Genomic DNA, 26,155 nt, shown 5'->3' with positions numbered 1-26,155 from the left:
GAGGAGAAGGAAGGTGAAAAGAGAGAAGGGAGAGGAAGCAACATGAAGAGTCTAAAATGACTCACATACAAATGCATGTACTGGATGTCGGCTTCCCTGGGCACCCTGTATGACTGTGAGTTATGACCACAGCTATGTGATAATTTACACACACTGCTACAGAAAGTTATGTGTGTAAAGATTTACTTAATCGGATTTAATTTATGTTGTATCAAAATGAATGAAAGTCTTTCACTCTGGACAAATACTTTAAGAAGCTTTGACTTCATGTATATATATATATTTAGTAAATGTACAAGTATGTGTTTGATGTGCTTAATGTTAAGAAATATGTATAACAAAATATAAAGGACCAAAGACTGATCGATCCTTCCCAGAGACAGTGAGGTCTCTTAAAAAATATCTTTAAAAGTACATAAATAAACAAACAACACTGAAAAAAACACAGTGTACAGCGAGACAACAGATATCTGAACTTTATAGTGATAAATATATAAAAAAATTAAATACTGTCCATATGGACACAAGAGAAAGTTGACAATATAAGATATGATGTATGTTACACAATGTGACATAAATGTGACAAAACACCAAATACTGAAATGCAGCAAAACACATCCAGAATAGAAACAACAGGGATTGATCTGCGTTATTTCAAGGTTTTCTCCAGGTCTTCTTCAGAGACCTGTCCAGCTGAAGCCTCCGTTTAATTTCACTCTATGTCATCCCAGTTCACCTCCTTTCAGTTTAATCCAGTTTTCTTCACCTAGAAATGGATCTCACCCCTTACAGTAGACTCCCATTTACTACTGCGTGTGTGTGCATGTGTGAAATGTCGGCAACTTCTTCATCTCTTTTGCTGGATTGATGTTACACCATCAGCATCACCTACAGAAAGAAACAGAAACAGTGTAAGTGTTTATTGTGGAGACAGACACGAAGACAGATTCCGATTGTTTTCTTCTTTCTTTGTAGTATAACCATACTGAAGTGCTGTGATGAATAAAAAGAAAAATACCTCACTAATCTGCTTTTCAGAAAAAATAAGCTAAATTTTCTGTTGAAAAACACATTCATAATCATAATAAAAGTATTTTGCTTACTGCAAGGGCACATAATAAATTCTAAAATCAACCAACTGAAATCAAACATGACATACTGATGGAGGTACAGCAAAGAGATGAAGAGTTTTAGTTAAGTCAAACCAATGTCTCACACACACACGTGCGCGCACACACGCACACAAAATTCAATCATGTTTCTGCTGTTGCCCCGGGGAACACACAGTGGAAATCTCACTACAGTGGAAAATCACCTTTTCCGTGTTATTCTACACAGAAGCCACAGTATGACTACACGCACGTACACACACACACACACACACACACACACACACACACACACACACACACACAGTCAGGCTGGATTTACACATGGAACCAAGATCTCTGATTTATTTTTTTCATTTAACTCTTTGTGGTGCACAACTCACACAGTCATGCATGTCAAGCCAGAAGAGCCAGTAAGGAATGCGACTTTCATACAACTGTGAAAAATCAAATCTGGGCATCAAAGAGTTAATAAGATCTTCGTGAGAAAAAAAGGGTTTGGTGCTGGAAGCACGCTTAGTGAAGTTTGCATCAACATGATATCCGACCTGACTGCCAACAGTGGTTTAAGGAAAAACTCTGAGTCATAATATCAAGTGATACTCAGACTCTGAATTGTTATTTCACTGAGCCTAATCATGAGAAAAAGGTAAGAGGTTGCATCCACAATTCAATATTAACATGCTATTTATTTTGTACACTAAAATACTTTGAGATTTTTAGTATGACTGAAACTTTAATACAGACTCTAACACATAAATAGTAAACTATTCCCTTGATCAAAGTAATAGCTCAGCTGTGTATTTTCAATTTAAATGTAAAAATAAAGTTTAATTTTTGTACATATATTTGGTGCTACAAAACCTCTGGCCTCATTGTTCATAAACAAATCTAACGGGAGCATCAAAAACAATATTCAAAGTCCCTAAAAGAGGCAAGGTCACAGTTTTACTCTGATGCCATCAGAAACAACCCAGGAAATTCCAAACAGCTTTTCTCCACTGTCAACCATCTTCTCAAACCACAACCCCCTCCACTTACTAGTACTACAGCAGAACAGTGCAAACTTTTTCACCTCCAAGATTGCACTCATTCGCTCTTCTCTTCCTGGTCCCCTCACCCAAACTGTTCCCCCAACATCTGCATGCCCACAACCCCTGAGCTCCTTTCCCCTGGTCTCTTCAGAAGAGGTACAAAATATCATCAAGAAGATGAAACCCACCACCTGCGCCCTGGATACCCTCCCAACCTCCCTGGTAAAAACTCATATCACTGTCCTAAGTCCCCTGATCACCTCTGTTATAAACCATTCTCCCCAAACTGGCCACACCCCCTCCATTTTGAAGACAGCCATTATCAGACCACTTCTCAAAAAACACACCCTTGACCCACAGATCCTCTCAAACTACAGACCCATCTCCAATCTCCCCTTCATATCTAATCTTCATATCTAAAGAGAAAGCAGTGGCTACCCATCTTCAGAACCATCTAAAACTCAATAACATCTATGAAAAATTCTGGTTTCCACCCTGCTTCCACCCTGCTCACAGCACAGAGACTCCTGTAAGAGTCACAAATGACCTCCTGATGTCATCAGACTCCGGCTCCCCCTCCCTCCTCATTCTCCTGGACCTATCTGCTGCATTTGACACTGTCGACCATGCCATCTTATTAAACCGACTCCACCTCACCACTGGACTCACTGACACTGCCCTCAGCTGGTTCCATTCATATCTCACAAACCAGACAGAATACATCTCCATTGGCCGCTCCACTTCAAAGTCACCTGTGGTGTTCTCCAGGGGTCAGTTCTTGGTCCCATCTTCTTCATCCTCTACCTCACCCCTCTTGGTCAGGTCATCAGCCATCATGGTCTTTCATTTCATTGCTACGCCGATGACACACAGCTCTATGTCAATGCCACTGCTGCAGCCCCACCCTCATCAACGCCATCCTCCCTGTCTCAACTCACCACCTGTCTGGAGGACATAAAGGCATGGATGGGGTACAACTTCCGCCAACTCAATAGCTCTAAAACTGAAGTCACCCTGGTCAGCACTCCTCACCAAACCAAATCATCACCAATGACCAGTATCACCTTTTCTAGCTCCAATATTCCTCTCTCATCATCAGTCACAAATCTTGGTGTAAAAATGGACCCCCAACTCACCTTTAAATCCCATATCAAACATCTCTACAAGACCTTTTATCACCTCCAAAACATCTCTAAACTCCATCCCATTCTCCCCCTCTCAGATGCTGAAAAGCTTGTCCATGCCTTTATCTCCTCCAGGCTGGACTATTGTAATGCACTTCTCATCGGGATCCCGAGCAAGAGCCTGCAGAGGCTCTAACACATCTAAAACTCTGCAGCTAGGATCCTGATGAGAGCGCGCAAACATGAGCACATCACCCTCATCCTCCACTTACTCCCTGTCTCAACCAGGAGTACAAAGTTTCCCTCCTCACACCAATGCCTCTATGGACATGCCCCCCCCCCCCCCAAAAAAGAACTTCTCCATCTAAAAAAAACCTGTTTCTCCCGCTCCACTCTCTTAAACTTCTTCCACATACCCAGAACCAAACTCAGGACCATGGGAGATAGGGCATTCTGTGCTGCTGCCCCACACCTGTGGAAAGCCCTCCCTGACACATTGAGGGGACCACAACCCATTGACTCTTTTAAAAGGGGCCTAAAGACATAACTTTTTAGCAAAACATATGGTTGTTTTTATTTCTTCTTTTTAAACTGTAGCTCTTTGAGATCTTGCGATATAAAAGGCACTACAAATAAAATTTATTATTATTATAGATATTAATGATTTTGATCACATCTGTGTATAAATGGCATTGTTTAAAGGATACAGTGGCAACATCCCTGCATCTAGCTTTGAGGCTAGGTGTTACAACCCAGGCATTGTTAATAGAGTGAATGTCCTTCAATAAGAAGGTTGCTGGTTTGATTCTCAATCCCTCCTGCCCTCATGGTGTCAAACTGAACCCCACACTGGCTCTGATATACTTGTCAGTGTGTGATTGTAGGGGGAAAAAAAGTGCTACCTATACAGAGTTCAAATATACAGTATAACAATGAAGCACTGTATGAGTTTTTCTGTGAGTGGGTAAGTGTGTTAATCCACAGCTGAAAATAATCCATAAAAATATTGAGTCAGAGTAGCTGCTATCCACAGTGCTCAACTGTTTTGAGGAATTTTACTTTTACTGAGCAAAACTGAAACTTTCCCACAAAAGAAAAAAGAGCTGTCATTGAGAAGCAAACATGTTTGTATTGTTTTGCTTGGTCACATAAGTTGCCAACCTAATCCTTAAACACTCTGGATAGAACTGTGATATGTGGTTATATCCTTAAATGTTTGGCAACTTTCAAAGGATGCGCAGGTCAGAATAATCTTATATTTCAGGGGCAGGTTGACATATAAAGCCAGACAATACTCATCAGGAAGAGAAGCATCACACTTTGTTGGACAAATATCCACAGAAACTGTGAATCACTGAACTGAAGAGACATGAGTCAGAAGCGAGTGCAGATGTGTAATGTTCCGCTAATATTACAGACATTTCAGAGGCCTGTGGTGTAATTCAATGTGTCAGAGAGGAGTGAAAATAATGTGTTGAGCATCAAATTGCTCCAGCTAAATGGCCTCTCTCCAGAGTGTGTTTAGGAAATTAAAGTCCAGAGATTTTTTTCATAATTGTCTAGTTTATCATTTTATTACAGCTAGCTTTTTTCTGATGGGCTTCCTTTATGATTTATCAAATACAATTACTGCGTGACTTATTTCAGGAGTCTCTCCATTGCTGAGGACCATTAATGTATGTGTGTGTGTGTGTGTGTGTGTGCGGGTGTGTGTGTGTGTGTGTGTGTGTGTGTGTGTGTGTGTGTGTGTGTGTGTGTGTATGTGTGTGTGCGTCCCAGCTCTGGTGTATCTAAATAGCATTAAGTAATTGGAAAAATTGGAAGAGAAGCTGGAAAAGCTAAATTGTCTATATGGGTTTATACCTCCATCCCCCCACTTCCCTTTCCATTCATCCTTGTCTTATTTTATGTCTCAGAAAGAAAAGTTTCTATGTTTAAGGTAAAACACGAGATAATGAATTTCTATTATTACAGTAAAAATCCAAAATAGTTTACGTTTTTAGATGCTACAATATTTCTGCAGGAGAGTGGAAAGTGGGGAAACAGAGGAAGATGAAGAAAGGAAGAAAACAGAAAGATAGAAAGAGGTTAATTCCATTGTATCCTCTTCCTGTTAATGAAGTGTAGGTGATGTCCTGGTCAGTGCAGCTAATTGAACAGCTGGGATTGCAGCATCTGCTGATCCTCTGTGAAAATAGGGTCGTATGTATTAGTCATTGTCATTTAATTATCATTTTCTATAGGGATGTATGGGTGGCAATCTAAGCAAAGACTTGCTGGAATGATGCTAAAACTCCAAGTCCAAAAAATAAATATTAATGCCTGTAGTTGCCTAAAACTGAATTTAGAAGTGCATTCTGGTTGTTTAGTCTTTAGTTTTGTGTTTAATTTTGTCACCATATTCTGATTTTTAACATAAGCTGTATCAGCATGATTCACAGTTGAAATGAGAGTGTGGAGATTGTTAATAAATACTGGTTTCAAGTAATATCTTAATAATTCCTGAGTGGCTTAAGAAAGCAACAGTAACTATAGATTCAACAGTTGAGGATGCTCATCACACTTCACACTGACAGACTACATATGTCAGTGGATGCCATGTGTCATGAAAGCAAGGATACATCAAACACATGTCATCAGTCTGATAAACAAGTTGTGCACCAAAAACTGGCATCTTAATAATTAAAACTCGAGGGATTTTTGTGGAGCAAAACCTAGTAGGAAACTGGCTCATCAACAGGGGGCTGAGTGATTTCATGTAGTATTACTGTGGGAATTTTATATTTCATATATATACATAATAATCTAAGAGAAAAAAGTATTTATAAGTCATTGAAAGTGTATCTGGGAACAATGCTTTCTCATAATTTCATGGGTATTGTGCGTGTTGCTAATATCTCTGTAACTGCTCTAATGTCCATAAGAAACTGCTAATAATGATCAAAGGTGCTCTTGCCCAAATGATGCAGTAATTCTATGGCAAAGCATGTGTACACAGAAAAACTATGGGATCTTTTTTTGGACACACACATCTGATTAATGACTCTGGTATTACTTGTTATTTCCATAAATTCACACCTTTTTAACAATATTTATTTAAAAAAAAAACAATATTGTTTTCTACAATATTATCTATGTATTTTGGTGGATTTTTGTGGTCTGTGATAACAGCTTGGTGCGACAGCTTTAAGCCTGTATTACACTGTCAAGCATAATAAAAGAAGGTTGACACAGACGCATCATTTCTCTACAGGTCAGCAGTTTCCATAACTCATGTCCATGGAAGCCATGACAGCACTTCACTTTTAATAATTGCTTTGAAACATTTGAAAATTTTTTTTGCTGCTAATTAATTGTGTAGGAAATATCTTAAATAAGATTAGTTAGGAAAAATGAGCTAATAAGTTTGATTTTAGAGTCACCAATTAACCTAACATGCATGTTTTTGGACGGTGGGAGGAAGCCAGAGTGCCCGGAGAGAACCCACACATACACGGGGAGAGCATGCAAACTCCACACAGACAGGCCCCAGGTGGGGATGGAACCTGGAATCTCGCTGTGAGGCGACGGTGCTAACCACCATACCACAGTTGGGGTACTGTTTATTAAACTTGACTTCTTTTATGTTTATGTTTATGCATTTAGCAGACGCTTTTATCCAAAGCGACTTACAGGTAGGCAGATAGGGTTAGGGGGTCTTGCCTACTTGTCACATACTGCCGCTTGGGCAAGAGCCCCTCATGCACTTTACTTTAGTATTGGTTTCTGGTGAAAAGGAAGCTGCTCATCAGTTGAACCAGTTATCCTGCAGCGGTAAGGGTTGGGCCAGATGTGGCAATAGTAAACAGTGACAGGAAAACATTCTAAAGTGCTGATTTACATCAATGATTTACATGGACTGTGTAAAAAGAAAGTTGGAGAGAGGAGGGGTATAAACACCAGATTCCCAAGCATTTAAAGGCGACCCTTTGGGTTTGCCCTCTGCACTGAAAACTGATACAACGGGTTCCAATCCAAGCATCAGTACGTGATGAGTTAGGAGTGTGAACTGGCTGCGATGAACCAACCCTCCACCTAACATGGTTGTGCCAGATTCCAGCTGCAATGAGGCTTTCTTCCATCTTTAATGCACTTGTGTGCTGGATGTGATTATATGATTTGGAGTCTGCACATACTTTCATAGTGATTCATACATAATTACCTCTGTAAGACTATCTCTTTCTTATGTCGTTTGCATATTTGAGTTTTTTTAATAGATTCTTTATGGTATTTCTGTGTCTGACTTATATTTAGCAGACATTTAACAGTTTGTATAATGTTCTTGAGGTTGAATGTTTCACCTTTACTCTTCTAAAGCAACTTTTTGATCATTGTAACCAGTCAACTCAATATTTCTCTCATCTGACTGCCTCCTCCAGTAAGTTTTAAATTTTCAGCAGCAAAATGTTGTTCTGCTTTAAGGAGTTAAACTTTGAAGAAGGAGTCTCTTTCTTGAATGCTAGTCTCTCAGTCCTTGATGATGTATAACTTCTTTGATTGCGGACAACAACCAACTCCAGTTCATACCCATACTTTAGTCGCCTCTGGGTTGTAACTGAACATCAAAACCAACTTTCTCCCGGCTAAAGGGGACAATTTGGTCTCCAGATCTTGACAAAATGTCTACACTGTTTAATAACTTTATTATCTTGGAATCATCAGATTTTTTAAAATGTCTCTAAAGACAATATTCCTCACTTGTGTCTATCTATGATTGTCTTTTTCAGCTTTGCACTGCTTGGATTTTCCTATTATACCGTTTGTTGGTCAATCTAGTGAGTGTAGTGTAATGTAGTGTAGTGTAATATACCCTTATACCCTTATTAATTTGGCAGAAGGAGTGAACCATCTGCAGTTAGTCGTGATCATTAACAGGAAGTTAACAGGCTTTAAAAAGTTAAAAGCTATTTTGGAACCTTCAACACCACAAAAAAAAATCATCTAAGTTGGTATAAGGATATTTTTGACCTGTTTGAATATTTCTCACCGTGTTGATATCAGAAAATGCCAAATAAATTAAAACTTTAGATATATATGCCAGACAATCTGGCAATATGAATTGGTACTCTACAGTGCCTCAGTTTGCCTTCAAATGGTTTTCCATATTCTTTTAACTTAACTGTAGTATGTGTTGCATATTCATGCGATGAACAAGCAGCAGCAGTGCTGCACTCTGCAGTCACTGCTAATGGAAGTCAGTAGAAATCCAGCATGTCTTTATCAGTACAAAAACAAAACTCCTCTCCGCTTCTGTCACTTTTCTAACCCCACCAAACCCCTTCTTCCTCCTCCCACCCATCTTTGGTTGCCTTTCCAACTCAGTGGGACACTCTCTTTCTCTCTCCTCGCCTCTCTCTGTCCCTCTACCTCTCTCGCCCCCTCCCTTGGGGCAGAAGAAAACCACGCCTTGAGGCCCTGCTCCCATTGTGTGCCCTCCGCTACTTCTGTTTGGGGCCTTTGTGTGCTGGTAATCAGCCGTGGGGCCATGCTCAGCCCCAAATGTGTGTCTGCGAGTGTGCGTCTGTGTGTGTGTGTCTGTGTCCCTTGCCCTCATTACGTAGCCACACTGGGAGACCAGCATGGGAAGTTTCTGCTGCACTATACACCTCCCTCCATCCCTCCATTCTCCCTTTCCCTCCCACTAGCTGTCCATCACTCACTTCCTCCCCCTCTCATCTCGCTACTCTGAGACTTAAAGTAACACTGGCCACAATTTTCAACTAAAACTGCACCTGTTTCATCCTAAATTATAAAGTGATGCTGGAATAGAGAAGAAAACCTTTGCTCTGTTAAGAAGTTGTCAGGGTCACAGAGTCATTTTTTGTGTTAAAATTAAGTCATTTTGTCATGAGAAATTATTCTCAGAGTAATTGAAAAAGTCTTCCAAATAGATTTTAGACTGAACAAAACAGCTAACAAAGCATTAACCTTGGAGGATCTCTGCATATTGAAATTCTTGAGAGCCAAAGTTTTACTAAAACATCTTACTGCCTTTCAGGCAGGCTCATGTTTACCGCACTGTTAGCATAGACTTGAAGAGATATTTGAACCTATTTCATATTATTTCTGAGCAGTTATTATTTTTTACAAGCCTGAAAATTGTTATGAACTACGTATATACACACTCCAGGTATCAACGTTCTTTCTTTGCTGTGTAGAATCATTACTATTATGATATAAATACTGTATACAGCAAAGCTAGCTTATGTGACAACTTTCAAACTTTTATCAAGAGTCTTGTTAAATAGCGAACAAACAGGGTAATATAACATTTCCAAAACTTCAAATTTGAACTGATAGTAAACTACATTTTACAGTTAAATACTTTCTTTTTTTCCTTTAGTATGCAGGTTCAGTCACAGCAAACATGGGTTAGGGTTCTATGCTGAGGATGACAAAGAAGCAACTGAGAAGAAGAGGCAATTTCATGGGATATTAGTATTCTATTGTGATTCATGGATGAAAAACTGAAGGATTGTCTCTTTGATGATTATTTAATGTCACTGTCGTTAAGATAAGTCAGCTGGACTTAGTGAACTGTCTGTTGGCCTTTCATGCTACCCTCCATCACCCGCTGAGTGCCCCTTTACCCTTTTTGTCTCCTCCCACTTCACCTCCATCTCATCTGTCCATCCCTTCTCTCTCTCTCTGCCTCTTCCCCGTCTCCTCGTCCTCCTCCCAGACATAATATATCACCTGTCCCTGTGCGTGTGTCTCTCATCTAAACACATACACTCAAAGAGCTGTGTTTCTGTGACTCCAGAGGACCTTACTCTGACTTACTTTCAGCTCCTTGAGACTTACTCTAAACTAAACCATGTCTACCACTAACCTATGACTAACTTTAAACATGTTTTCACCTTTAAGTTCATGTTGTTGGAACTGGTTTTATGTCTCTGTAGATAGGACAAGTCCTTACATTATGTGAAGAATCCCTATGACATGAGTAATACCTTCCCAAAAACATGCACGCACACACTCTCTATTGCTGTCTCTCTATTCAGTCAACAGCGACACTGCTATCTCAGATTTCAGTGTGGGACTGAGAACATCTCTCCACCCATGTCAGTCTCCCCTATCCTTCTTCACCTGATTTTCACAGACTGTTCATCCTTCCTGAATCCTCCTCTCCTTTCCAACAACTTGGCTCTAGGTCACCAGCTTGCTGCCTTACTGACACATATTCCTGTTACAGCACATAATGAGGGTGTATGCTTGTTTCCATTTCCTCTTTCAAAGTCGAGTTGAGGGAGCTTGAGAAGCTTGAGAGATTTTCCTCTTCAGGTCCACTGTCTACTATAAGTCGTTTATTACTCAAAAAAACCTCTTCAACCACATTGTCACTATGATACCACTCCTGGTATTGTATAAACAGCAGGAAATATGCTATAACAAAGTGTAAGAAATTACTTTTTGTTTATTATTGTGGAAGTGGTGCTTTTTTTGAAAAAGATCACAGATAAAAAATAATAATAATATCATCGTTTCTGTAGTTTTGAATGTGGAAACAAATGCATTAAACTCACTTTTTTCCTCCAGTCTAGCTACCTCATCCTCCTCATTTGAGGCACTATTACAGCATCACCAGATTTCCTAATGGGAGAACAATGCAAATAGTGATAGGTCAAATGGCTATTTAACTCAATATATTATTATGCAATAATTAAAAAGAGGTGAACTTGAGGTGTAACCTCCTGAAACATTCCCTGAGGTTGAGCGCGTTCACTCTGCAAGACCTCAACTACAATACAGTCGATATTTCTTGAAACTTGAAATTTTTCTTGCTTTTTAAAAAAGGAATCTCACAGAAATTTCCACAAATGCTAAAATAATCTTCTAGTGTCTACAGTAACGTCTCCACTTCAAAATACAAAAGAGGGACATTCTGAGCTCGCCAAGACGTCTTAGTCACCTTTTAACGAAACTTTGGAGCTAAAACAGTAGTTTGTGGAATGACAAAACTGAAAGACGTGTACTTTGTTTCTGTGGTCAAACATTGAAGAAGTTAACGGTGACACAAGGAACTTCCACACAAAATTGTTACTCAATATGATGTAACAGTATAGGCTAAGCAAAGTAGCCAGATGTAGAGAAGCTGATATCTGGGCGCCATTGTTGTTATGGTTTCCAGCACATGCTCATTTCACCAAGAAACAGTGGACATGAGCAAAGTAAGGTGAGACACCCAAAACCTCAATTTGTCATGCACACATAGATACACTGAGAACTAAGATTTTAAAAATCTTCACTTTGGAAAGAATTTTTAAACATTCAGGATTTCTAACTTACAATTACGTTGCATTGCAGATAAGAGGTGCAAACGTAGAAGAAGAAGTTTGTTTTGTAAAATATGTGTGAACAGGGCCTAAATCAAACTTATTTCAAAAGCCGGCATCAATGATATCACAGAGGATGTCACATCCCATAATTCATGAACGTGAGTAAGGGACTGAACCAAACTACTCTATGTAGGGCAATACTAACACAAATGAATCATCTGCATAAAGAATATTTCTAATAGAATCAACAACAAGTAAGATGAAAAAAGGCCAACACTCACCTGGAACATACTCGATTTATTGCATGGGAACATACAGAATAGCTAAGAGTAGCACCACAGGAGACATGGCTGCAGGCCCCAAAGCAAATTTAGGTCATTATCTCTACAGGGGACCAAAAACCCTCTGAGGATCTGAGGAAGTTTACCTGTATTTCAATGACAAAAAAGGATGAGATTTCATCTTTGCAGAAGCACTACTGAAGAGGAAAAAAATGAAATACAAAAGAGAGCAGCTTTAACAAGGACCTTCTACTAAAACCTTACCATGCCAAATGCTTGGTAAGAAAACATGATTTTACATAAAACAAAGACAAAAAAGACTTTATCCCCAATAAATCACTGCTATGAAAGATTGGATAAGAAACTATGACCACAAAATATCAATTAAATCTTCTGAATTGTGTGTAAGAAGTGAAATACAGAGACTGTGAGTGTGTATGTGTCTGTGAGTATGAAAGAGAAGTAGATGGTAATTAGTGGTGACTCAAGGCTTCTCTGGCCATAATCCTCTGAACAATCTACACTCATACAGGTGTTCACTAAATCCAATTACTCAGAAGAGAAGGAGAGGAAAAGCAAGAGGGCTAAATTATTAGTAAAACTGAATAACATTTAAACGTAACCTTTGTTGCTATTTGATTTATTAATAATACAGCTGTGTGTTAGAGCCTTCATCTAATTAAAAAATGCTACGAAAATGCCACTTTTCATTAACTCAGGAATTGAGTACAAATTGAAATATAAGCAGCAAAATCAACCAGATTTTTGTTTGATTTTCCACTACCTTATAACTGAGTAGTCTAACAACTTTGTTCTTTTATCTAAGGTCAATAGGGCTACCAACCTGTAGTTTATGCACAACAATAACTGACAGTAAAGTGGACTCATGGGACTCTATGTTTACAGAGCACGACAACAAAAGATGAGACATTATATTTCAAAAGCTGGGAGAGCTCTTAGCGCAGATAGCTGAGCTTTGGTTCATGCATAATTACCTCTGTAAGACTCTCTCTGTTATGTCTTCTGCATACTTGAGTTTTTTAAATTTAAGTTAAGAGAGTGTGTGCAGAAGATCCAGTATGTGTCACTGTTGTATTGTGCAGACCTCATCTTCTGATCATTTGAATGGTTCGCTGACCACAGAGCTCTAACAAGACATTTGCAGCTTATTCAAATCAGCGCACCACTCCATTTGAGTTTTTGTTACCCTTACTGTACAGTTATTTGTAACCGAACACCTGGTCTTAAACCTCATGAGACTAAAAGTCTGTTTTTCTGATGAGCCTGAGTAAAACTGCTAATTATTCTGAAATCTAAATGTAAAGTGTCACCTTATTATTTACTAGTTTGTCCCCTCTATGGTTATATTTGTCTAAGACGTAAGTATATGTTGTCCCAACAGCACCAACAGCTCCCGTCTGGTTTCATCTAAAATTTGATTTTATAACTGATTTTATCATTTTTGATAACTGATGTTAGAATATGAACTGCTCTTTTCTCTGAACAGACCTGCTCCTCTGATGACTAACAAAGTTGGAAAAGAAAACAACAAAAAAATGGATTTTCCTCCATACTTGCCCTCAGACCATCCTGCAAAGTGTAAATAATAGACAGCTCATACCAACAGGCAGATTGTATGTATATATATATACATACAATCACAGTGTTAACAAATCTCTACCACAACTAGTTACTCCTCGGTGCTTTGTTTTCTCAGTTCAGAACAAACACATTACTGGTTGTAAGAAACTTTGCAAGCAGGGCCATCAGCACAACTTCAAACTTTGAATTGAGGTTGGGTTTGTACTTTAATAAATGCAGCATTTCAGTGGTTTTAACATCCATGTTAAAAGCTGGTTGTTCAAAATGTAAGACATTTGATACTCACCATAAACTTGACACAAATCTGTCAAGCCATACTTTTTTTTTCACACTGAATACACTGAAAGTTTATGCTATGGTAAAATACATAATTGCCCTTATGTCTGTACCACCAGATGTGCTGTGGAATATTTCAAAAGCATCCCAGAAACAGCTCTCTAACGAAAATATTGCTCTACTCTATTTTCTGATTGACACTGCATCAAGCTTCAAAGAGCATTTGAGCCAAACAAGCGGTCAGGCAAGGATATGACGTAAAAGCTGGTCAACTTTATTTCTAAATAAAACACACTTTTGCTCTCAAAATAATATATATGATGCCCACACCAGGATCAAAATAGCATGATAATCAAGACTGATACAATTACAGTCATATTACATAATATATTTAACATTTTTGTTTCATATTATATTTGTGTAAAGCAATATACACTATAGGTTTGACACAAAATGTAGTTACATAGACCACGTGGGAAGCTACACTATGTGTTACAATGTAGCTGTATGTCCGTCTGAAGAGTGCTATAAAGCAATCTTAGGAGAGGATGGAATAATCTCCATTGACACTGTTGTCAAGGATTTAAATCCACCATGCCAGCATTTTATTTGATAACTCACGAGATGGTACTACAATTAAAGGTGAGCAACTGGGGCATAACCAAGGAGTCTTAGCACCATTATACCACAATCTCTGCATGAAAAGAGATTGTGTATTCACATAAATGCTATTTGAGATCCAACACTGTCTCATTGAAGTACACTGAAGTCACTATTACAAACTTATCTATTGCTTCATGTACTGGGAATCAGTGTACATGCACAATAAAATACTTGAATAATACTTGTAATCAGTGCTTTTGTGATAGTTTCATGAAATGCAACTGTATTCACAAGTTTAAATAGCCAAAATAGTCTATAACTGGAGGCTGGAGGGGGTTGGTAGTGGAGTTACACAGGACAGTCAGCAATGAGACCAAACTCTTAAGGCACTTACTTGAGTTTTACACTTCACTTCCCAATATAACATTCCCTCTGACTAAAACTTTGCAAAAGATTAAAAAAATGTTATGCAGACATGAAAAACATATTACTTTAAAAATGATGTTGCATTTCATAAAAAGTGTGTCCATTAGCACAAATAAAATTATTTGTGTGCCCATTTCAGGTTTTTCTGTGAGACCAGGTTGTGTTATGTCTGAATTTCCCAGAATATAAATGCTGAGTTGTTTGAATGCTGCCATGCTACTGGTATACTTTCAGCACTTTCATCATATTACATGCTATTCAAGTGTGAGGGGAGTAAGTAAGGTGGAAATAAGAAAGAGGAACACCCGAGATACTTGCTTCATTCCCTCCAAACTTGTAATGGAGGTTTGATTAGCAGGCATGTAATGTACTTTACCCCCATGGCTGGAGACAGAAGAAGGGAGGAGGAGGGTGGGGGGAATGGAGAGGGATGGAGGCAGCGGTATAGCAGGAAGGAGGAGGAGTGCATATAGGCTGCCCTCTCAGCAGGTCTCCCACCCCTCAAGCTCTTACACTTTAGTTCTCTATTCCTTCAGAAAAAAATGCAAACCCCCCCACAACTCTAAAACCTAACATCGCCTCCTCTGCCTATGCACACACGCATAAAGCCTAATGCTCTCTCCCCATCATCTCCTCCTCCACTCCTATAGCTGCACCATGCTGTGTAAGTGCTGGGTGTGGGTGGGGTAGGATGAGGTTGGAGGTCAGAAGCAGGAAGACTTTTTTGGAACGGGGGGAGTCAACCCCCCACTAACAAACTGCATGTCTGCATGCAGGAAGTTGTTTGAGCACAGAAACAATGCAAGTTTGTTTGAATCCAGCAGGGAAAAGTCGGCTGTGTTGACACTCAGCTGGTTTTAGGGTTAAAGGCTAAGGAAAATGTTGAGGTAGCATCCACCAGCATGCTGCTTTTACTGGCAGAAAAGGACTGAAACCAGAAGTCACCAAAAGCAGAAGGATCTTGCAGCTCAGCTGTCAATGTATATGTTGTAACACCCACCTACTTTGCCACATATAACAAAGAAAACAAAATGTATTGATGTTCTCCTTAGTTTTACCAAAGAGCCTTTGGTAAAATTTAGTTTAGTGAGAAGAAAGCATGATTTGTGGCAATTCTGTCAGCAGACCAAATTTCATATAGCTTTCACCGTAAGTGAAAGCCCAAATAAATACCATGTATGTTGTTTCTTTTTCAGTTATTTTAACAGTTACTTGAAGTTTAAACATCCCTGGCACCTCCCTAAATGTCAGGACTGTACCCTCAGTCTTACTAAAAGTAAATATAAAACTGCTTTGAATCTGATTTGATAAATGGACAAAAGAATTAAACAGAGTTTCTCTTCATCCCTCTGTGCCTCCCACCATACCAGATCAGCGCTTCTCTGTCCCCCTCTGGCTCGCTGTGCTGTCGACTCAGGGTGTGAGCAGAGCGACATTAATGTGTGGAGACACCTGACAAGCCCGCTGGCCTTTAGGGCTCAGCCTAATCACTCTAGACCCGAACCCATCAGGAATTAAACCTGCAAAACCAAACAGTCACTGTGGGAGCTGGCTGGCATCTGCTGGAGCCACTCGATGGGCCGCTGAGGGAGAGGATGTTGCAAATAGGGTGTCAATGAAAACATGTTGCACGCAAGGGACAAAATGAAAATTTATGTCCAAACTTGTGGTTCAAATCTACAATTGTTCCTGTAAGCAATATAAAGCAGGACTTTGATTTGAAACTGTAAATCTGACAGGACTAAGATGTCAGGGTTGAATCCTGCAATCACATACCAACATTTCCACAGAGAATCATCTAAAAAAAAATTAATTTTGTATGTTGAAGGACAGAAGAACAGAGCAAATGTAAGTATGACAATATAAAGAAGATATGACAGTGAGAGGCCAAGAGTCAGTCTGAAAGTGTCACTGCAATGTGTTTGAACTAACATTAGAGCTGTTGTCCACCATTCAGAGTAGGGTATTGCGTTAAATTTAAAATTAATGGGGATTTTCCAGTGTTTAAAGTACAGTAGCTTGTTAACTGCGGTATCTCTTAAGCCACACAGGGTCCCTCTCCACTCTCTTACTCTCTCCAGATGCCCTCATTAATTTTAGATTGGCTCTAAATGAGTCTCCTTCATCACACCCAAGGTTTTCTAAATTAGATTCATTTAAATTTAAATTGTGAAACAGGCATGGTTAATGAGAGAATCTTCATTTTTGGGGTTATTTCAGATGGGCAGATAGTTTGGCAGCTCAATGCTGTGTGAACTAAAACCACAAGAAAAGGCAGACGGGGTGTGAGGCCCAGCGTATTTGAGCTTTTTGTTTTCATATTTTTAAAAATCTCTTTTTATATTTTGAAGAGATTTTTTTTACTGAACCAGAAGGATAATGTGTGACTTAAATTGTAAGCATCCGACATTTATAAACCTCTTGGATATAAACATCTGAAATGTTTTTTGTGTGGCAAAAACAAACTCAGAGAACAAACTAAATTGAAAATAAATGTTTTGGTCATTTTTCTTGTTAGAAAAAAAGCTGAGCAGCATCTATCTGCTAAAAGCATAAACACAACCGACCCTTGTTTGTTTCCTTTGTTAACACCTAATTTAACACTCTTTAAACTAATGTGTCACTTTCAACACATCTGTGTAGTTTTCAGCACCCCATGTGCCAAAACCATGTTACAAGGCACACATGTTGACCAAACAGGTGTCTCTATCAACACATGATTCCCTGGCAAAGCAGCAGGACGCCTCTCAACCTAAACTGCTAAATCTGCAGTGTTGAATATGTCACATCTGAGAAAAAAAGAACGTGAGGTGGGACAACAGAGCTTCACCCTCTCCACCCCTCACCCCCATGCACCCATCCATTCCTCTCATAAAAAAGCCAAATCACACAGTGCTTTACAGCTGTACGTCTCCTTACAAGGCTTCTTACAGCTCTCAGCGTCCTATAGCAACCCCCAGCTTCTCCACACCAGGAATTTGACTGTTAGGAATCTAAGTGCCAGGCGTTTAAAACCTGAGGAATGCTATTGTTCTGGTCACAGCTGCAATAGTTCTGGCCTGGCTTCTGCTGCCACTGTGTGTGTGGAGAGGGACGAGGGGGAAGGAGGAGGAGGAAGGAGGGCGGGAGGACTCGAAGGTGTGAAAAAGGCAACTTTTAGTGTTTCCAGTGCTCTGTGGTCTCATGACAAAGCAGCACATAGTTGACAGCAAGTTGACACATTCCTCAGACCTGGACATTTGCAGAGCTCTCGCACTTCCCCTCCCTCAACTATGCACCCTCTTGTTCTGTCCTTCTCCAGCATGATGTACTGTATCTCAGTTTATCTATATTTCTCTCTTATTGAAGATTAGATAAATGTACACAACCCATATGCTTAGAAATGCCAGACACACTGAGGTATGTATGCACATATGAATGAACTCATTATAAATTCAGCTGGTTTACTGCAGTGGGGGGAAATTACTATAGAGGGCTGTGAAAGCATGACTTTTTATTCTGTTATGTTGTGTTTTTAATTTGTGCAGAAAGTTTATTTAGTTTCTGTTTGTGGCAATGTTCTGAATCTCTGTTGGAGTCTGGATTCTTGCAATGTGCACCTCACTGCTCAGACCAAAATCGCTGGAATTCTCCCTATACCACAAAGATCTCACTTTATCTGGCATTCTGACATGACATCTGTCATAATTTGGCACTGCACAAATAAGATTGAAAATTTAAGTGAACGTTCTTTTGAGTCTACCTTCTTATCAAATTGTAACAGTCAGAAATGCTAAACACAAGGCTTTTACACAGAGTCCACAAAGTCCAAAAAATGGACTGATTTCCATTTTTTTTTTTTAAAGAACATTTATAAATACTGTAATGTTGATGTAAAAAAATGTAAAGTAAATTAAAGGAAGTTTCCCTGCAGGTCATTATTCCAAAATATTACCTGTGAGCATTTAGAATCTCCACAGGAAACTGTCACTGTTTGTGAATAAACTTAAAGCAAAAAAGTGGATCTCTTTTACTTTTGATGTCATCTATATAATATTGTCAATAACTACAAGTCTGCATCCTGCATTAAGGCCCAACATTGTGCATGCTCAGCAGTTGAATAATCACTCAACCCTATTCTATCATAGAAATATTTCCTCTACACACTCACTATAAGAGAGAGCAGTAGTGAGGTGGCAGAGCTACTCTTCTCTCTAGTAATTACCATCCAGCTGCTTGGTGGAACAATGCTTGGCTCTCTTCCAGACGGCTGACTTCATACACTCTGTGCCACGCTCAATTTGGAGCGCAGCGGAAGCTGGGCATGACTGGCACCCTCCAAGGCATTGCTGTCTCTCTCTATGAGAGAGACAGTGTGTGAGCATGCATGTGTGTGTGAGTGCGTTTATTTGGGTGCATACCGACTGGTTCCTGTTTTCCATGAAGTTCTTCTATTGTCCGGTTTTCCTGACTGTATCTTCACCCTCTGGGTACATCCCTGAAAAAGAAAAGAAAAGAAAAAAAAATTATATAAAAAATTCAAATGCAAAGCACATACTGAGATGTGGAACTCTGGAACTCCTCAGCAATCTACCCTTGATTGAAAAAAAACGTGTATTGCTGGCTTCATTATTTTGCTTTTTTAAAGGTGTTCAAGGTGTCAAGCATCTGGGTTGGAACAGCATTTGCAGTGATGGCCGAATAGAAAGGGAAGACTGCGACCTCTAAAAGTACTACAATATTTATTGGGTCATCAGGGCCCCAAAAAAATCTTTTCCGATTATTTAGTAGAAGAGATGTGGGTGAAATCATGGGAGGAAAATTTATAAAACACTCAGACTTGGTGAAAAGCTGCTGAGACTGAAAGGTCAGAGTTCACATTGAATCCTTGTACACCCACAATAGCTCCCAGTGTCTCTTGATCCAAGGTTGTGTTACCAGGCAACAAAGACAGATCAGGGCTAGCAACTTGCTGACTTTTTTCATGCAATCTGCTGCAGTAAAGTTTACTTTTAAAAAGTTTAAAGTAAACCTTTAAATGATGTCAAAGTTTGGCGAAAACTAATGTAACTGCAAATCAACAGTGGCCGTCTGAATATGAAGAACACCCTCATGACACGGGTCAAAGGAAACTATTGTTATCCTTCCTCTGCAACACACATGCACACACACACAAATAGACAGTCTGAAGAGGAGGGATGAGGGTTGATAAAATCATCCCTGTACAGTGTAAATACACACGCAAACAAAAGCATGTATACAAACACACACACACACACACATGCACACACTCCCCTCAACTTCAAACTTGGCTCAATAGTGTGCAGTACAACTGGGTTCTTCCTCCTCCAGTACAATGAGGACCTGTTTGGGTCCAGTATGCCCAGTTACCCTGATCCCACTGCTTAAAAAAAGAAAAAAGAAGCCACACAAACAAACATACACTTACACACACTACCAGTCCCAGTCTGGCTCTGACTGTTTTGGACAGAGGGGCATTTAAAGACCAGAGACAAACAGCAACAGTAGCTAATTGTTGTACAACAGTTCAACAAGGAAATACTATAGGAGCATTAAAAGAGAGAGCCGCACAATTCTTTGACTGTAACATGCTATCCAGCTGACATGTTGGGATTCGACCCGGTGACATCACACTTTATTTGACCAGTATAAATGGTACAAATTTTTCTGTCGTACAGGATTAAAGTATTAAACACTGCACCTTTTAATCAGTGATTAAAATCAGTGATCACCCTCTTACAAGTTAGATTTTAATACTGGACAGTTGATGCTTAGATTAAAACAACACAACGACAAGTGCAATGAAGTGGGTGTTAGAGAATGAATCATAATGTAGGAACTAAGTGACAACTCCATCAGTAAAACTTATACTAAACTGAAGAAGCAACATAACATATATTTTGTCTCAAATCAATAAGGAGAAAAGCCATTTTTTCCCCTCATGTTGTTGGTCCCCAACAGAAATATCAGCTGGTTAAAATCTGATGGAAATCTGAACTCTTACAATAAGTATTCATTTGAATCGCCCCATTAACAGCGATGAAAAAAGGAAATGATAAAACAAAACCTACACAGAGCAGCCTTACCTGTTCTAACAAATCAAATATTTGTATTTCTGAATTGAAGTTGACAGTTTCTGTTAGCATTTCTTTGCCTGTGATCACATGGCCTGTGCCATTATATCTAAACCCATAATCACATCCATATTAATGTCTGCCCTAACGCAGTCACAGCATATTCATATGAAAGAACACAGCAGAAACAGTAATGTCAAACCCTATTTGCAAGGCATATGGCTGAAGCCGGTACAGCGTGGCAGAAGGCCATGCCAATGCAAACAGAGGTGTGTTTCTGATTTGACTGCTTCCCCGCAGCTGTAACAAAGTTAATACAGACACACAATACAGTGTTGAATACAAGGTTGTAGTAGCAACTGACTAAGCACAACAAAAATAAAAAGGACATAACAGTTGGCTTAAAATGACTTCACAGTTGGGTTTAAATTACCAAAAAATAAATACAAGTACTTTCCTTAAAAGCAAGTAACTGCATTCCTCTCTAAAATACATCTTATTCTTCTATTAGTTTTAGTTTCCTGGATTTATGTCAATTTTGCTCAACAATTGAAAAAAAAAAAATATATATATATATATGTTTAAAATAAGTTCCAAGTTGGATCAGTTCCTGTGCAGGTGAACTTTAAAACAGCTTGCAGTGTATTTAAATGCTAGTAGATTTTAAATGTATAGAAACTATATGAGAGTCCTGGTATATTTATACAATGTGTGAGCTTACATGTGTACATGTATTATGAGTCAGTTTTTGTCATTTTTCTTTTATTAAAGTAATTAGCATAGGTGTTGGCCTCCTAACTTGTGTACGCAAGTGCATGTGTGATCACTTCTGTGCATCTGTACGTGTAAAGGCTTGAACTAACGTGTCTGTGTGTGCAGGACCCCAGAGCTGGGCCTCCCACAGTTTCCAGCAGGATTGTGGGTAGTTGGGAGAGGGTCTGGATTCTGGCTTTGTTTGTCTCTGTGTGCTGACATCACTGTGCTGATGGCACCAAATCCCTGTTCTACTGCACACAGCACTTTCTAAACAATACACCACCACACGCGTGCATACATACACACACATACACTGAGCCACATGGTACAAGTAATGCCAACTAGGCCCAAAAAAGAAGCTTTTTCTTTTCAACACACATGCAGACATCCACAAATGTATGTATGCACACAGCTAGCAGGTGATGCAGTGAGATCATCATACTTCTGCTTTCTCTACAAACTTCAGCTAGCACATGTAGTTGTAAAATAGACGTTTGACCTGGTCCTCCACCGGTTGATAAAGTTTTATACTCTCCCATGTCTTGACTTGAAACAACTAGAGGCTCAACTAATCACAAAAAAAAATGTTTCAGTTTTATGCTCAAGGTTCTGTTAATTTAATCAAACATGCTATCTATTTGCAGCATGCTACACAAGAGAAGAGTTTGGGAAGTTATCCACTCATGTTTTTATACATATTAAGTATTTCACTGTCACACCAGAGCTGCAGTATTTCTATACATTTTGGCCATTAAGCTGTTTGCTCATGAGCTCAGCTATCTGACTGTGTCTTTACATAGCCTGGTTAAATATTAACTGAGAGCCTTTCTTTTCCCTCTAGCGCTGTCTTTGGTATGTATGCAGCTCAGAGAAAGGCGGGAGGAGTTGGGTAATCGATTTGACGACACTTCCTCCCAGTCTGGAGGAAATGGCTGCCAGTTTTTCTCATCACTTAATTGTTTATTGGTTGCCTTCGTTTGTGCCATATAGAGAAACAAAGTCATCTTTTCCACTGGGCATTACTGTTAACAGGAAAAAAAGTTTTCAAGGTGGCAACTGAGTACAACAGTAAGTCTCAGCTTATTATAATATTCTTCAGAAACATGGAAAAAATAAAAAACTTAGTGTGTTTTTAGGACATGGATTAGAGTTGCAATACGTGACTTATTCAGCAGAGGAAACCGTTATTACATTTTTCTCAAACCTTTACAATCTCTTACTCAAGGACACTTCAGTGGAGCAGCTGCTTGCTGACGCAGTTTCAACCCTCATCCTCTGGGTGAATAGCAGTCTCTAAAACCACTCATCCTACTTGATGCCCTTGTATGTTTTTGTACTTTGCAGGGCATGGAGGGACTTATATGACCCTACAGACACATTTTTACACACAAAAAGAAATATACATGTGCGCACATACACCTACACACAACCCATTGCTCCTAAGGACCCAGTAAAGGTGTTAGGACGGACCCAGCACTCAGAGCCTCTCAAAGCCAATTAAAGCTTATGATAGCTCATCTATTTTCACTATTCATCAATCCACTGCGCACACATTTTTTACAAAATGTCTTCAGGCGTTCACATCATTACTACATTCCTCACAGCAAGAAATTAAAGGATGGATATATACCTACTATAGTTACATATATATCAAACGTAACAACAAACATATGGATATCAAGGCCACCCAAAGCTTAGCTAGGACTCCAACATGATAATAGTGATGACACTAAGGAATTCTTCAGTAACTTGCAGGAGTCTCAGCTCAATACAAAGGTTTTGAACTTGAGAGTTTTTCAACATTGTATTTTTAAAGAAACAATCCACTTTACATGTTTACTGTCATCTTTTTTTCATTTATTCATTTTTTTTTAATTATCATGAGTGTTATCAATCAACCTGACTGTAATAATCACACTCTTATGAAATACACTTGCATAACTTGATTGGCTGTTTTGATTTGTTGAAACATACAATTTTTCTGATCGTTTAAAAATATTGTAACATAATGATGCGTCATGATTAAAAAGTTATAATATATCAATTAATTACAGTATTATACTCCTAGGAAAGTAAATAAGTTTAGTTTTTGAGATCAGAAACCTGCTGAAAGTGTTCTTGTATAGTTACATATCGACAAACCTAAAGTAGATCATAACAGTAACAAAAAAGTTTATATTATATATAGTTTAAATTATATGGTGAGTTGCTTGATTTGCAAAAAAAAATATGGGCAGAAGTGATACAGAATATCATTTTAAAATAAGACAGTAACTGATTGTATACTAAGGCAGATGCACAGCGTAAGCACAGTTGCCTTAATGTTCACTGACTCTCAAACTCAATCTCCCAACAGAGAATATTTTTATAAACTTTTAATGACCACTCCAAGTACACACCCTATCCTCTGAGTAGTGCTGTTTCTGTCACTAACACACACATACATACATACTGGTTCCTGTCAGGGCTAACTAAGCACAGTGGAGGGCAGGACAGCATTTGGATTGGTTGGACAGAGGTTGCCGGGGGTTACGGTGGATTTGGTGGACCACCTGCTGAGGCTCAGCCGCCAAATGACTGAAAACATTTACATCAGAAACCATCCAGGATAGAGACAGAAAGAAAGCAGGGGGAAAAAATGGGGGAAGTGAAGAAAAGAAATAAAGTTTGTACTCAGCACTTTTTGGGGTTGTGTTACTATAATCATCACAGCTGTTAACTCAGGTTATCTGACTCACACAGGAGGCAGCATTGATGCAGTCTCGCTCACTTTCAAACACCAAATTTCATTATCCTATTTTCAGTATACGCTGGCCATCTGCAGAACTTTTGTAAGAGAGGAGAACGTTCCAATAGTTTGTTGTTTTACAGACATGAGCTCAGCTGCCCACTCATTTGTGTTTTACAGTTAGTGAGAATGAGAGAGCTGCACCTGCAGTGGCAGTGTGGTGGCAGTGGAGGACCTCTGTGTTTGCGCCAAGAGCTGCAGTTGTCCGGGACTGATGGGTAGAAACCACTATCCAATACCCGGAGAGTTTAAAGTGTGAGACTGCACACAGCCGGGGCTGTTTTTGTGCATGGGGAAAGTTTGGCCTACAGTCACGGCAACAACAAAGTTTCACTGACAATAGCACAAAAGTTTGGTAACCGTTGGACCTCGTCTGGGCCACAATTAATGGTTTTGTTTTTTGGGGTGTCTGCACAGTGCTGGTGTTGCGCCAACTTTTGTGACGTACACGTTGTGAGGACAAACCTGCACACTTGGAATGATAACAAATATCAGCAGACAGACTTGAAGTCTGAAGTACTTTTAGCTGTACAATAAAGGGACATTTGCTGGAAGTACAAGGTATTTTTACATTTTCACTTCAGCAAAATTTTCATTTTTCAGTATCTAGCTCTTCAGATTATGTTTTCATTATCAACTAAAATGTGAAAGTGAGGCTTACATGGTATTACAAAAGGAAATCAACTTCACAAATTACAACTTAATCAAATACAAAAGTTAGTGTTAGTGTAGCTTTTCAAACTGCAACATTTGTTTACATAAAAGATCTGATTATTATCCTTACTTTATTATTACTTTTTCCGAAACTAAAACCAGCTGTTGGGTCCTTCCTGATAAAGGAATATTACTAAAAAGTATAGAAGCTATAAAAGACGCAAAAGCATCCTCCTTTAAGGTGTAATAGAATATTCGTAATGACGGTATTGATTTGCTTACATTTTCTTTCATTAAGATCCGATTTCCTTCTCTTTTCAAAGATAGAATCTCTATTAGCATAAATCAGCTGTTGCTGAAACATAAGCTTACTGATCATCATTCTAAATGAATGGAAATTATTAGAGCTACTGAACTGCAAGAAATCTAAATATAACAATGTCTGATACCTCTCATAATCAGCTTAATTTCAATCCAAGAAATCTAAAAAGTTCTGACACCACGACTGTTTTAGAAGCAGAGCTTTGCAATGGCCCTTGCCCCTCCAAAAACATCAAGTCCCCCTCCTGATCCCCTCATGTAAAAGGGCCCAGGCCTGTATGGGGGTCCCCTCAACACCCCTCTGTGTGTGAATATGAGTGAGTGTGTGTATGTGGTATGTGTGTGGGGGGGAGGGGGGTTACCATGACCCGCAAACTGACCTCCTCAAACTTCAAACTGAATACTTTTGGCAGTTACCACGACGACAGAGCTCTCCAAGCCTTATCCTACTTACTGAGACGAGACGAGGAGCGAGGAAGAGGAGGAGGTCAGAGGAAGGAGAGCAGGACCAAAAAGTAAAGAGAAAGAAGCGGGAGAGAGGGTTCGGTGTGGCGAGAGGGAGAAAGAGGCTGGTGGAGAGGCAGAAAGGGAGGGGGAGGATGGCAGCCAGGCAGAAAGGGAGAGTTGCTGCTGTTGCATCTCTGTGTTTTTCATGAGTTGACAGTTTACAGGGAGATTATTCACAGTCTGGTATTTAGCCTTATTAGGCCACTGCTCCCAATACATACTTCCCCTCCTATTATCAACAGCCCCACTGAAGCTTTTTTGTGTTTGTTCACTTGTTTGTAG

At 39.3% G+C, this 26,155-nt stretch overlaps 1 long non-coding RNA gene across 2 annotated transcripts in view; it reads right to left on the bottom strand.

The window, feature by feature from the left end:
* Positions 1–460: 460 nt before the first annotated feature.
* The window catches only part of LOC140311592 (uncharacterized), an 83,518-nt gene continuing 57,823 nt past the window's right edge, over positions 461–26,155 (bottom strand). For both annotated transcript variants that reach the window (XR_011916914.1, XR_011916913.1), the window contains 2 exons: positions 19,174–19,250; positions 461–888 (listed from right to left, as the gene is read on the bottom strand). This is a non-coding gene — a long non-coding RNA (uncharacterized lncRNA). The remainder of the gene's footprint in view (positions 889–19,173; positions 19,251–26,155) is intronic.

The sequence above is a fragment of the Leuresthes tenuis genome, unplaced genomic scaffold (genome assembly GCF_036924035.1).
Source record: "Leuresthes tenuis unplaced genomic scaffold, fLeuTen1.0.hap1 SCAF_7, whole genome shotgun sequence".
Taxonomy (NCBI): domain Eukaryota; kingdom Metazoa; phylum Chordata; class Actinopteri; order Atheriniformes; family Atherinopsidae; genus Leuresthes; species Leuresthes tenuis.
Note: the sequence above shows the minus strand (reverse complement) of the source record. Positions and strands in the feature narration are given on the sequence as shown.